Genomic DNA, 12,292 nt, shown 5'->3' with positions numbered 1-12,292 from the left:
CTGGAACCTCTCCAGGACTGATGATACAGGATGGGAAGTGGTTCAGTGAACACTTCTGCCAATTCCCTCAGTACCCTGGGATGCATGCCGCTGTGGCCATAGACTTGTGTGCCTCTAAGTGGTATAGCATGGCACTGATCATTTTCCCTTGCCTTATGGGGGCTTCATTCTGCTTCTTGTCTTCCAGCTCAGAGGGCTGGGGGTGCCCAGAGAACAACTGGTCTTACTAATAAAGACTGAGGCAAAAAAAGCACTACAAACCTCAGGCTTTTCCTCATCATTAGTCACTATGTTTCCCTTCACGTCCAATAAAGAATGGAGATTCTCCTTAGCCCTCCTTTTGTTGCTAATGCATTTATAGAAACATTTTTTGGTTATCTTTTGTGGCAGTAACCAGATTAAGTTCTAGTTGGGCTCTAGGTCTTCTAATTTTCTGCCCTGCATAACCTCATGACCTGACTTAATGAAGTAAGTAATGTAAATTCTGACATGAAAAATGACTGTTGAAAACAAGAGGCAGCTAACCCATTTAAATGTTTTAATCCATTAAAATAAAATAAAATAAAGCAAAAGTTTCCCAACTGCAATGAAGCAAACTCACAGCCAGGTGATTCTGAGTGCCCCAGTTCCAATTACCATCTGAACTGGGTATTAAAAATCTATCTGCAATCAGAGAGAAAAGGGTTGTAGCAACCAGTTAGGAGCTGCAGATGAGACAATCACATTGGGTGACCCTGGCAGAACATGGAACTGGAACTAAGCAACTGTTTGAGCAGCACCAGAAGAGTTTTTATTTCCAAATCAGTAGAGCAATACAAAGTGAAGCAGCAGATGGGAAAGTGATACATGCTTTCACATCTACATAATTCACCACTAAAGTACAATTCATATAAATGCTTTCATGTGGATGAATGCAACATTGCACTGTAAAGAAGCAGCGCATCATGGGTTAACTTACAGAGTATCTGTCAGTAAACAGGGAAATCTTGTACTTGATTTCACATCTTGTACAGATGCTACATATGGAATAAAAATCTGATTTGATAGCATCCTATTCTTATTGTGATCTGGCTAGTCTGGACCAAATTTACAGCATGTAGGGTACAAACAGGGCTTTAAGTATGTTGAATGTTGGCCTTGACACTTAATTGTCCTTCTCTACTTTGTTTTACAAATATGAAGAACATTTTATCTTTGACTGTTCTCTCATATGTTTTGTTGAGTGTCCTTTTTTTTAAACTAACATAATGCAAAGGAACTTAGCAGTGGAAGTCCTCTACTTAGCTACGTTATAATCCTACCTATGTTATAAACCAAAGAAAAGAAAAAAACACCCCCCCAACAAAAACCCAAAAAATGCAGCTGTGAAACTTGTTTCTCCTGGAAGCATTATGGAAACATGGTACTTCACCATGGCAAGTTCAGTTGTGGTTTGTGATGCTAGGCTATATTATCTTAGATACTATAAAAATATACAATATAAATTCATTTGACTTAGTCTTACGGATAAGTCACCCATCTTTAATGGAATGTTTATTTTACAGAGCAACATATCTTAAGGGAGCTAGGTAGGGTTGAAATTACATAAGAATATTTCTGTAAGTTCTCATTGGATGTACAACTGGATTGCAAATCCAGCTGCAGCTAGAAATTGCAACCACGTGAATTCCGAGGTAAAAACTAAGGCCATCAGAATTTAGCCCTTCTTATTGTGTTGTTTTACCTACCATTAGAAAATGTCCTGTTGCTGTGGCACTTGAGATCTCTGCAAAGCAAATTCAATCCACTGGAATGATAATACGAAGTAAGAATGGCATCACGGGAAAAATGAGTCACGCAGAATGGATACGAAATCACTGGATAATAAAAGAAAGTGCTGTGTATAAATTGAGGGGGTTGTTACAGAACTATTTCTGTTACTGATCTTTCTAATAAATTTGGAAAACTGAGGGTTTTATGCAATTACTAACATGGGGGAAATCTGAGTTTTGGGCTTAATTTTGTCATTGCCAAAAACAATACTGATACTTTTTTACTACCAAAGAAAACTATTGCTGTCTTTTTAAATACTCAATGCCATCTTTTTGCTGCATGATCAATACTTCACAGCACTTTACCTCCTCAAAGTGCAAAGCAAGTTCTATGAATTAAATATAATGTTAGAGTAAAGTTTAGTAGGCTAAGGATTATATTCATTTAAGACAATACTATCAAGTCAGAAATTAAAGTGAATCCTCTTGTTTGCGTTATTGATTAGAACTATGTGTGTTCTCTTCTAAGGCTTCTGTGCCCACCTACATGGGTCTTGTCTGTTTTAAAAGGGACTAACACCAATCCTATACCATCTGATTTCTTCTACACTTTCCCTGCCTGAACCATCATAGAGCTTGTACTCACTTCCTACCAATACTGCAATACAAACAAAGATTTGTGCCTTAATAATCTGCACATAAGTTTCTTCTTTGTATTGAATTTATATGAAAAGATTATGTGTCACACCATCCTTTTTCTTCCCTGTCTTTTGATATGGATGCATATGTCTATACTAAAGGATTTTCCTACTTGGTCCCATTGAGCCTGCAATAAATACAGCAAATACTAGTGGTAAATATTACTAGCTTTCTATCTTAGGTATAGGTTTCCTGAGATGGTGCCTCACATGTCAGGAAGAAAAGGCAGCAGTGGCACATTTCCCCTGAGGACAAGACATAGAAGCTGTCTGGATCATGTCCAAACAGCCTTGGCACACACACCACAGGTATATATTCCTGGTGCATCAGGCTGCCTGGGCTCAAGAGAGGTCTAAGCAAAAGGAAGACTTTATTTCTAGGCCTGCAAAGAAGCTAACAAGCAATATACTAAGCCAGAGCCAGAAAGCACAGATACAATGAGGGATTTGAGGAAACATGTATTCTCCAGGGGAAAGATGAATGTGAGTGACAGAGGCTCTGGAAAGAAAACACTTTTGTCCAGATCATACATGCTGGGCTGTCTTAAGGATAAATACTGATTTTGTCCCTTCCCTGTATCTGAAGAGGGTCACCCCTGTAGTTTGAGACAAAAATGTGTATAAGTTGTTTGCTAAAAAAAAAAAAAAATTTCTAAGCATCATTTTACACAATTTGCTAATAATTTTCAGCTTGCTTTCAGAAGGCATTTTTCTCATTCCTATCATGATTGCCATGACAATGAGAAGTTGACCCAGGAGATATAGAACCATCTGATTGCGGTCAAAGGGAGTCAAAAGTATCTACTTTCTGCATCATAAAAAGGTTATCTTTGTGGAATTTCTTGGCCTGCTATATTTTTCATCCCAGCACTCAAGACCAGAATTTTGTATCCCTTTTTTCCCATAAGAGTCTGTACAAGATCATCAGTGCTATTTCATCCTTATATATAAATATATAAATATTTAGGTGGGGATTTAAATCCCCACGTAACATATTTATTCTGGTAATATTTTTAATAATATTGAAAGCAGAACTCATTTAGCTGTGCATTCCCACTCTTGCAGATAGTGCAGAAGACCTTTACACACAACTTGCAGCTGTGTACTAGCACTGTAATGCTTCCAGGAGATCCTTCAACATTCAGTACATACACACATAGAGAGAGAGCCTGATTCCTATTCTCAGTCCTTTAGGATGATGAGTTTTGGACAGAGAAGTGGATATTTACAATCATTTCAGGTTCCCAAAGAGACATGTAAATGAAGCCTGTTGTACAAGTTCTCATTTCTCATCAGATAGATCCAGAAAAAAAAAAAAACCAACAGAGAAAGGGAGAGATCTGGACACAACATTTTATTATGCTGGAATTCCTTACAAGAGGAATGGTGATATCACAGTCTTCTTCAAATTGTCTTCTGAAGCATGTGAAATGGCAATGAGCAGCGGCTGATATTATACTTGCATTATTTACAACCCTTTAAAAGGCAGATTTAAATTATTCTTTTAGTTACTATGGTAATCTAGGAGACCTTTGCAGCCTCCAGCTTTCTGAGTAAGGAATGAACTGTTGCTTCAGAACACTTTCAATATTGCTACAGAAGATTATTTATGGTGCACTTTTTTTTAAATCTTTCCCTTTTATATTTGTTTGGTAGGTAACACATTAGATTTCTGTCACCTGGAGTGGTGACTTTAACATACTAATTCTGCCACCAGACCTGTAGACAACATAGGTTAAAGTCTTTTATCTTCTTGTATTAGGATGTAAACCTAGAATTGCCTCATGTCAGATCAGAAAAGTACTCCCAATTTATAAAATATGAGGCAAAAATTTGGAATTTATTATACTGTGATGCTACATAGACTTTCTCCTCCTCCTTTTCCCATTTTTTAAAATCTTCATTGCAGGATTTGCATGGAAGATAAGTTCTAAGTTACTCTTACAGATATGCTGTCTATGTTAGAACTTACGAAAAAGGTTTACAGCTACTACCCTTGACCTTCACTGGAGAGTACTAAAAATTGGTAAACTGCTTTAATATATTACTCTATTTTTTAATTTTCATGCAACCTATGTGCAAATAAACAATTTATTTGTTTTAAGAAAAGAATGGCATAGCTGTGAAAGGTGAGAGATTGGGAGAGCTGTGAGACCTTGACTCAGAGAGAAGGTGCAATGCCGAGTATTTGGGTACTGCAGGTTTGTGTGTGTCCTCACCATTCTGCCCACACCTCAAATGAAAGCATCAGCAGGACAAGAAGGCAATTCCTGTCTCTATGCTCCTCTACCTGCTTACTGTCCAGATACCCGAGTTCCTTGTTAGGAAGTGGGTTGGAGTTTTGTGATACATGCATCGGTCTTCAGGGAAATCAGGCTGACATCACCTGTATCAGAGAACGGTCATCCCAGTGAGAACAGCTTTCAGGCGTTACTGGCTTGGATTTTGTTTTAATCACAGACAAAAGGATTAGCTTGAAACTTGTTTTCTAGTTTATTCTTTCTTGTTTCAATGTCAGTGGATATAATTTACATTCCTTTCATACTAGGCATAACTCTCAGTGTTGATTAGAAATTATGTTTTTAATTAAAACATATACTTTTAAATCTTCTGCTGTAGCATTTTTCCCAAGTTTGTAAAGGTAGAGGCTGCTAAGCATTCAAGAAGCTTGAGCAGGATTTGCATTCAAATCACTTGCTTTGTCCAAACTCCTCTATATATCACTTGGAAAAATTCACAGAAATATAACTTTCAAGTTTCTGTGAACAATCATGTTGCAGTGGTAGCCACAATTTCAGGGCTTCTGATAGCTTGAGTTGCTTCCCTGGAATTTAAATCCATTACTTATGCAGCATCACAATGTAAGTAAAATTCATACTGACACAACTCACGTTACTTCCCAGAGAAAGGCATTGAAATAAAAATTTGGATTTTTCCACCTCATTATGGCCCATTCTTCAATTTCAAACTGCTCTAACATGCTCTTTCAAGAGAAAGCATTCCATTCATATGGAATGACACCAGATTTTGAGTTGGACATAAATTGTACACATCTTGTTGATCTGAAGGAAATGTTGAACAAGTGAGCAAATATAATTAGAAAATTAATTAGGCTATGTCTATGCTGAGATTTTGGCTTGAACCCTTAAAGCAGTTTTGAATCAAATTCCGTAGTCGGTCACACTTGCTGCACATTGTTGCGTAAAAGGAATGGGGCTTGTATATGCAAACTGTATTTCCTTCAGAGGAGCTGAATCTCAGGCCCCACACCAGGTGCTCCCCAAATGTGCTCCATCCCCACAGGGGGGTCCAAACCACAGAGCCCAAACCTAACATCAGACAGTTTCTAACCACGTGCGTGCCAGAGATTTCTGGTCCAGAGCACCCCACTAGACCTACTCGGAGTCAAAGCCTCAGACCAGGTTTATTGAAGATGCAGGAGGCTCAGCACCGACAGTAGGTCCATTGATGTGCTCCCAATGCACCGTGGTGCTGGCTGACATGCACATGGTCCCTGTTCTCCCTGCATGTGCAGGCCTGCTGCAGCCACAGGAGGGGCTGTCTCTGCGCGCCTTTGCAGAGCCTTGTGCAAGCCCTGTGCTGGGGCTGTTGCCGTGGTTGACTGAACCACAGCTATTAAACCTTGCCCTGGGACGTGCTGATCATTGCTCCAGCCCTGCCACAGGGCTGCTGTGTGCTCAGCCTGCAGGCCAGCTCATGCCTGCCCGCCAAAGCCTGCGTGCCCATCCTCAGGGCACTGCTCCACACGTGCTGGGTGTGATTCTGCACGGAGCTTCCTTAAGAGCAGGAAGATCACCCAAGGATGCCGCTCCCAGGCTCGGGGCCTGTTCCTTTTCCCCTCGGAGGAATGTTCTAACGATGGCATGTGAAATTATACAGCGCTATCAGATTTCAGCCAAATCGGACCATAGGTCACGTACAACACAGAGATGTCTGGAAAACAGATGCTCCTCGTGGCTTTGGTTATCTAAATGTATGTGGTCGATTGCCTTTTTCATGTTAATGAACAGAAATCATGGGAAACCTTCACATATGAGGTCAAAATAGAGGTCCGAAGATGTTTTGCAAACACGCTTAAAACTGCAACAGCTCTGAAACTACAGCGAATACTTGACACAAAGATTTGTCTCCGTCAATATGCATAATGTTCTCCTTATTGTTGTTGATGAGATATTCAGAATAAAATTCTGAGGCTTATTTTTAAGCCTATTTGTGGATTACTTCCAGCAAGTCGGTTTTACAAAACAATCCTAACAAAAAGCACACGGTGTAGCTCTTTATAGCAGTATATTTCCTATTCCTCTTTTTTTTATAGCTACTTTATAGTCCGCCCATCTTATCACATAAAAGGAAAAACACTTTTATTACTGAGAACTGACTTTCATATGAAATAGCATAACTCAATACTTTTCTGCTAGGTAAGAAAATTAATCCTCTCTTATTAAAAAGAAAAACTGTTTTCATTTTACTCTTTTCTCTTTATCAGCCAAAGAAAAGATGAACAGAATTCAAGCATATGTTCAGTATTTCAGCTAAAAATCTACAAGTTATTTGAAAAAAAATCAATCTTCAGACAGGCCAGAAGATAGTTTCTTTCTTGTGACACAAGTTTGAAGGACACTTGCCAGACACTTGCCCACCCACTTCCTCAGCCAGAAAATCTTTTAGTAACTAGAAATTACAGTTCAAGCATACATTTAAGTGCTAAATACTAATGTCCAACATTAAATGCTCAGCCATCTCTACAGCCACAATGCAAAAGAGCTTTGCTTTCTCTTTTTCTGTCTTGCAGTAACTTCAGCAGCTTGCCTGCACTCATCTTTTCCTTTCTTATCAGACATAGAGACATTGTAAGACTAATATCTATAACAGCTTGTTCAAAAAATAGCTTTTTTCCTGCAGGGTACAGAGGACTGGATGGCCAAGCAGTAAAATTTGCTACTGTGACTTCTATTCCTACAAACTAAATGAGGGAGAAGGGAAGAAATTATTAATCTTCTTTAAAAAGACAAACTCTGAACAAAACCTTGAAATACTTCCTAGCATTTCACAGAGTTCCATTTTCATAAAATTGATATTACTGCTTAAAACTTCAAGAAAATAAAAGGAAAAAATCCTAAGTTAGTAACTCCTAACTTTCCCAGCTCAAGACAAGTAATCTTCAATGTGCTAGAGATCTTGCTGGTTTTCAAAATCACTTGAATCAGCCAAATTAGTCCTGTTGGAGTCAAGAAAAATTAACACCACCTAGTCCTAATGTGACCTCAGCTGGAGTCCAGTGGGCAGCTCTGCCCATCCAGGCTTAAGAGAGAAGGGCTGAAATTCCAGCAGTTGCAAATGATATTCAGATAATCCAAGGAAAGGGGAGCTTGTTTTACAAGAGTAAACTAAAAGGCCTTGGATTGCTTAGTCTAGCAAAAGGGTGGCTGTCGGGGAATGTGATTCATATCATGTGCTTGGACTCGTTCCAAGCTGTGAGGATTCTGAGCAGCAGGCCAGAACACACGTGCTCCTTGGTTAACGGGAAGGCTGAACAGATCAAAGTCACGTTGGACTCTCTCCAACAGTGGCCTGCTGATGTGCTTGCCTACCTAGCAAAACTTTTAGTTCCTTAAAACTCACAAAAACATTACCTTTCAATCCCTTTGACAAATTCAGCTGAACTGGAGCCATGGCTTCAAAAGACACTGAGTTTAGAGAGGACTGAAACAGACCGACTGACAGGCACAGACAGAATCAATAGTTTCTTAGGAAAGCAGCTATGGACACCTCATTAAAAATTTATAGTGACAGTAAACATATCTAAAACAAGGAAACAATGGGGAGACAGAGAGGTGAGGGAAAACAAGAGATATTTGCATACATTGAATAAGCCAGGAGAGAAAACAGCTCATTTATGTCTTTGATCAGCAGGAGCAGTGTGTTACCTTTTGAGCTTTTCCATTAAACAGATGTAGACTGCAAGTAGGAACCTCTATATAAAAGATACAATAAACAGCATACTGCATTATTATTTCAGGTTACAGCAATCACAGTTTAAGGAATTGCACTGCTGGAAAAAAATCAGCAGTGAGGTTAGTGAATCTGCAACATAGTTTGCCTACAATAATAATGCTACATTTTAGCATTTAAACACTTATTTTATGAAGGCTGGTCCACCAAGGTACCTAAAAAGTGAAAGAGATGGGTGTCTCTGAAGACCTCTACCCCTTAACTTCTTAAAGGACCTTATTTTGGGAATGGTTATTCAACAGGCATCCAAAATTGAGCTACAAGTCAGTCATCCAAGATACATGAACTGAACATGATACTTACAGTGAAGTATCTTCTCAAATCCTCTATTTTTTTTAATCAATACCTTATGAGCTGTAAGAAAGCATTTAGTAAGAAACTGTAAAAGTAAGCACTGTAAGAAAGCACTTCCTTGTTTTTTACACATTTTACAATATCCTGGTCCCTAGCATTGTAAAGTGTAGATGCCTCCCACATACATTCAACATTTTAACATCCCACTGAAACTTTTATATCTAGTTAAGGAGATGACTTGAAAGGCTGAATGATCAAATAGATTTAAATAGCTGCTGTCATTCATGAGTTTACATAAGACAATGTTGAGGTTTTCTCCCTTACATGTCATGGGGAACTAAACTATTTTTGCAGTCAGATTTATTTACAGGAAGCAAGAAAAATGTTTAACACTCTGTAGAGTTCCAGATTTGAAGAACTTGCAGTCAAGAATTAAAATATATTTGAAATACTGAAATATTATTTTGTTGTGCTTATGGATTTTAATCAGCAAGAGACATTGGTGACACTTTCTGTGAGTGTCCAACTTTTACTTTGCACTAGGTATTGATTGCAACAGATGTCAGTATCATGCAGGAAGATTTTCTCAGGGGGATGAAGGCAATGAGAAACAGTAAAAGAAGACTTAGTGGGAGATAGAGGGTGTCCTGTACCACCTGCAAGAGGAGAATTGCCAGGTGGCTTTTACATAATTTCTGTGGAGCATGGGTTTTGAGACATATACACATAGCAGAGCTTTTGAGACATATACACACAGCAGAGAACTGGAAAAAAACCAAAAAGAGTGCAGGAGATCCCATGTCACTCATGGTCAAGTACAAGGAGGATTTTTTAGTCACATCACTCAGCAGGGTGATGTATGCATCCCTCCAGGTGGCTCAGAGAACCTTCCTCCAAACTGCTGAAGATGGCAGCCTTTCTGCCTTCCTATTGCCAAAGGCAGTGCATGCCAAACAAACTGAAACCCAGAGGCTGGAACTCCCTATGGTCCTTGCCGTCTGGATTTCTACCAGTGAACACAAGCATAATGGCGAACATACCATGATCCTCTGAAAAACATGTCCCTGTGAAGAAACCATATGGAGATGCAGAATTGCAGTTCGACAGTTTTTACAAAGGTGGGGACTTCTTTTCAACAAAAGCCTAACTCCTTAACAAGAAACAAAACAAAACAAAAAAGTAAAGAAAAAAATTAAAAAATGAAGACCCTCAGCAGTATATTCTAGGTTGTTTTGCAGTCCAGTTCTTCACAGAAATCCTGTCTAATCTAGCAATTTCCTCACAGTGACTCCGGGCCAGTAACTGAAAATTATCAGAAGACCAGCACACTGCCATAAAGCCCAACTGAACTGGACCACTCCTCAAGATCAGGTCTATCTAGCATAATTAAAGTTTTTTGGGTGAACACAATGTATTTCAAAGAGAATGATCTATTTAATACTTACAGTATTCTAGCACTTATGTGAGACATTAGAGACTGCACAGCTAAGCACAGTCTGGGCAGATGGACTGAATGATTCAATATAATGAAATCCTTTCATTTCCAACATCTGCAACAATGTCTCCATTTGGCATTTGTGACAATGATCTTTGCTTGCTGTATTTTGGATTAGTTCTCCTAGTGATATCCTTTCCAAGTATTAGCAGACAGAATAATAATAGCTCATCGTTGTAGATGGCAGCAGGCGTAAACAGTAGGAGACACTAATTATCGCCTCTTTGGTTTGCAGCAGCAGAGACCACCATTAAAAGAAAAAATCACAAATAAAGGATAACTCTTCACTATCAAAGCTTCTTTTCCTACCAAAAGGTGACTCAAAAAAAGAAAAAATTTGAGATTATGCCAAACTTGATTTTTTTGGTTTATTTTTAGTGCAGTATAGAGGCAGTTCGGAAAAATATTTTTTGATCCTCTAATTGGCAGATTACATTTGTAATTATGATTTGTTGTATGTGGAGAACAAAAGGAATGTGAGATGTGTGAGTCTGAGATGTGCTAGTAGAAAGCAAGCACACGAAGAAGGGAGGGACTTCGATTAAGTGTCTGCCTATATGTTGGTAGTGACAAGACCAGAGTCAACTGAGACAAAAAGACAGATGTCACAAAACCTAAAATTCTCCTTACACCTCTGTCAAAACCTAATTTTTTGATGTAGCCATATTATCTTTTGCTTGGTGTGACAGTAGACTAATCTTTGCTGCCTCAATTGCAGTTTCTTCTTTTCATTATTACATTGATAAATCTGCATTTTATGCTACAAGTATTTCGGGTATTTTTGCAGGGAAGACTTTCAAAAGTGTAGTAATTTGTGGTATCAAACCAATGCATAGCAATTGAAGAAGTGTAACATTCATCATAAGCATAAGGTTCTCTATCTGTGTCGTGCCTCCCAACCTTATTACCCTTAGACAATTTTTGTCAAGGTTTTAGAAAAGGTAATGAAAAGATCATGTTAGCCCTGAAGTCCCCCTTAGAAAGACATGGTTTAGGGAATCTTCTCTCAAAAGGAGATTTGATTTAAGCTGAGGCTATAAGAATATACTAGAAACATTTTTAAATGGTTGGGATAGAATTGAACTTAAATCATGTAATGCTGCTTTACTCTGGAGATCTTTCAGTGTCAAATCTGCATCTTGAGGTAATCCAGCAATAATTCTGTTTTATCAGTTTCATCTATTTAGATTTTCTATTTGTAATCCTGAAATTGGCCAGAGGTGTTGGATATAAAGGCTGCATAGCGGCCATTTGGGAAACACTATGCATTAAAACCAAAATCTTTTATTCCAAGGAAGATTTGACACTGATCCAACTGACCTGTCACAGCATAAACACATTGCTGCTATACCACAGCAGCTTCTGCAAAACTGACCTGTGTGATTTATTGGCCTGTGTGTTTGTAATCTCATCCCCTGGGTTTTCAAGGCTAATGATTCCTCATCTGCCTCCTGTTGGAAGTTCCTAATGACCTCGGCTATGTATCTGATGTTTGATATACACCGAACCAATCCAATTTGATTTTTAATGAAGCACCCCAGCTCTGCTTTTCAACAGTATCTCATGCCAAAAACTGGATGAAAGCTTTAGAAATCTCCCTTCTGATGAGATTCCAGGAGGGAGAATTCTGGGACACACACAGCAAAGCCACCTGTGGCAGGTAAGGTGTTCAGTTTGGGTATCCTCAGGGAGTTTGTTGATTACAGATACTTCTGCATAAAGCTTGTTCTGACACAATTTGCCTTTCTTGAAGAGGGCTGTAAGTCACAGATTGCTTGGTTGGCAGTTTAAGGGAGCACTGGCACTGAAAGAAGGGGTCCCCCATGTCCTGGACTCTCCGTGCTCATTCCCACTGGGGACACAGCTGCTCCCACAGCTCCGTGCTCGGTGGGACGGGACGTGGGGAGGGGACATAGGGACGGGACATGGGGACAGGACATGGGCTCTGTCCCCGTGCCAGCCCTCAGCAAGACCTGTTACCCAGCCTGGCTCACGGCGTAACCGCGCAAACACGCACGGCT

This window comes from Melozone crissalis, unplaced genomic scaffold (assembly GCF_028551555.1).
Source record: "Melozone crissalis strain CALT ecotype California unplaced genomic scaffold, PUWL_Pcris_2 ptg000013l_1, whole genome shotgun sequence".
In the NCBI taxonomy this organism is placed as follows: domain Eukaryota; kingdom Metazoa; phylum Chordata; class Aves; order Passeriformes; family Passerellidae; genus Melozone; species Melozone crissalis.
Note: the sequence above shows the minus strand (reverse complement) of the source record.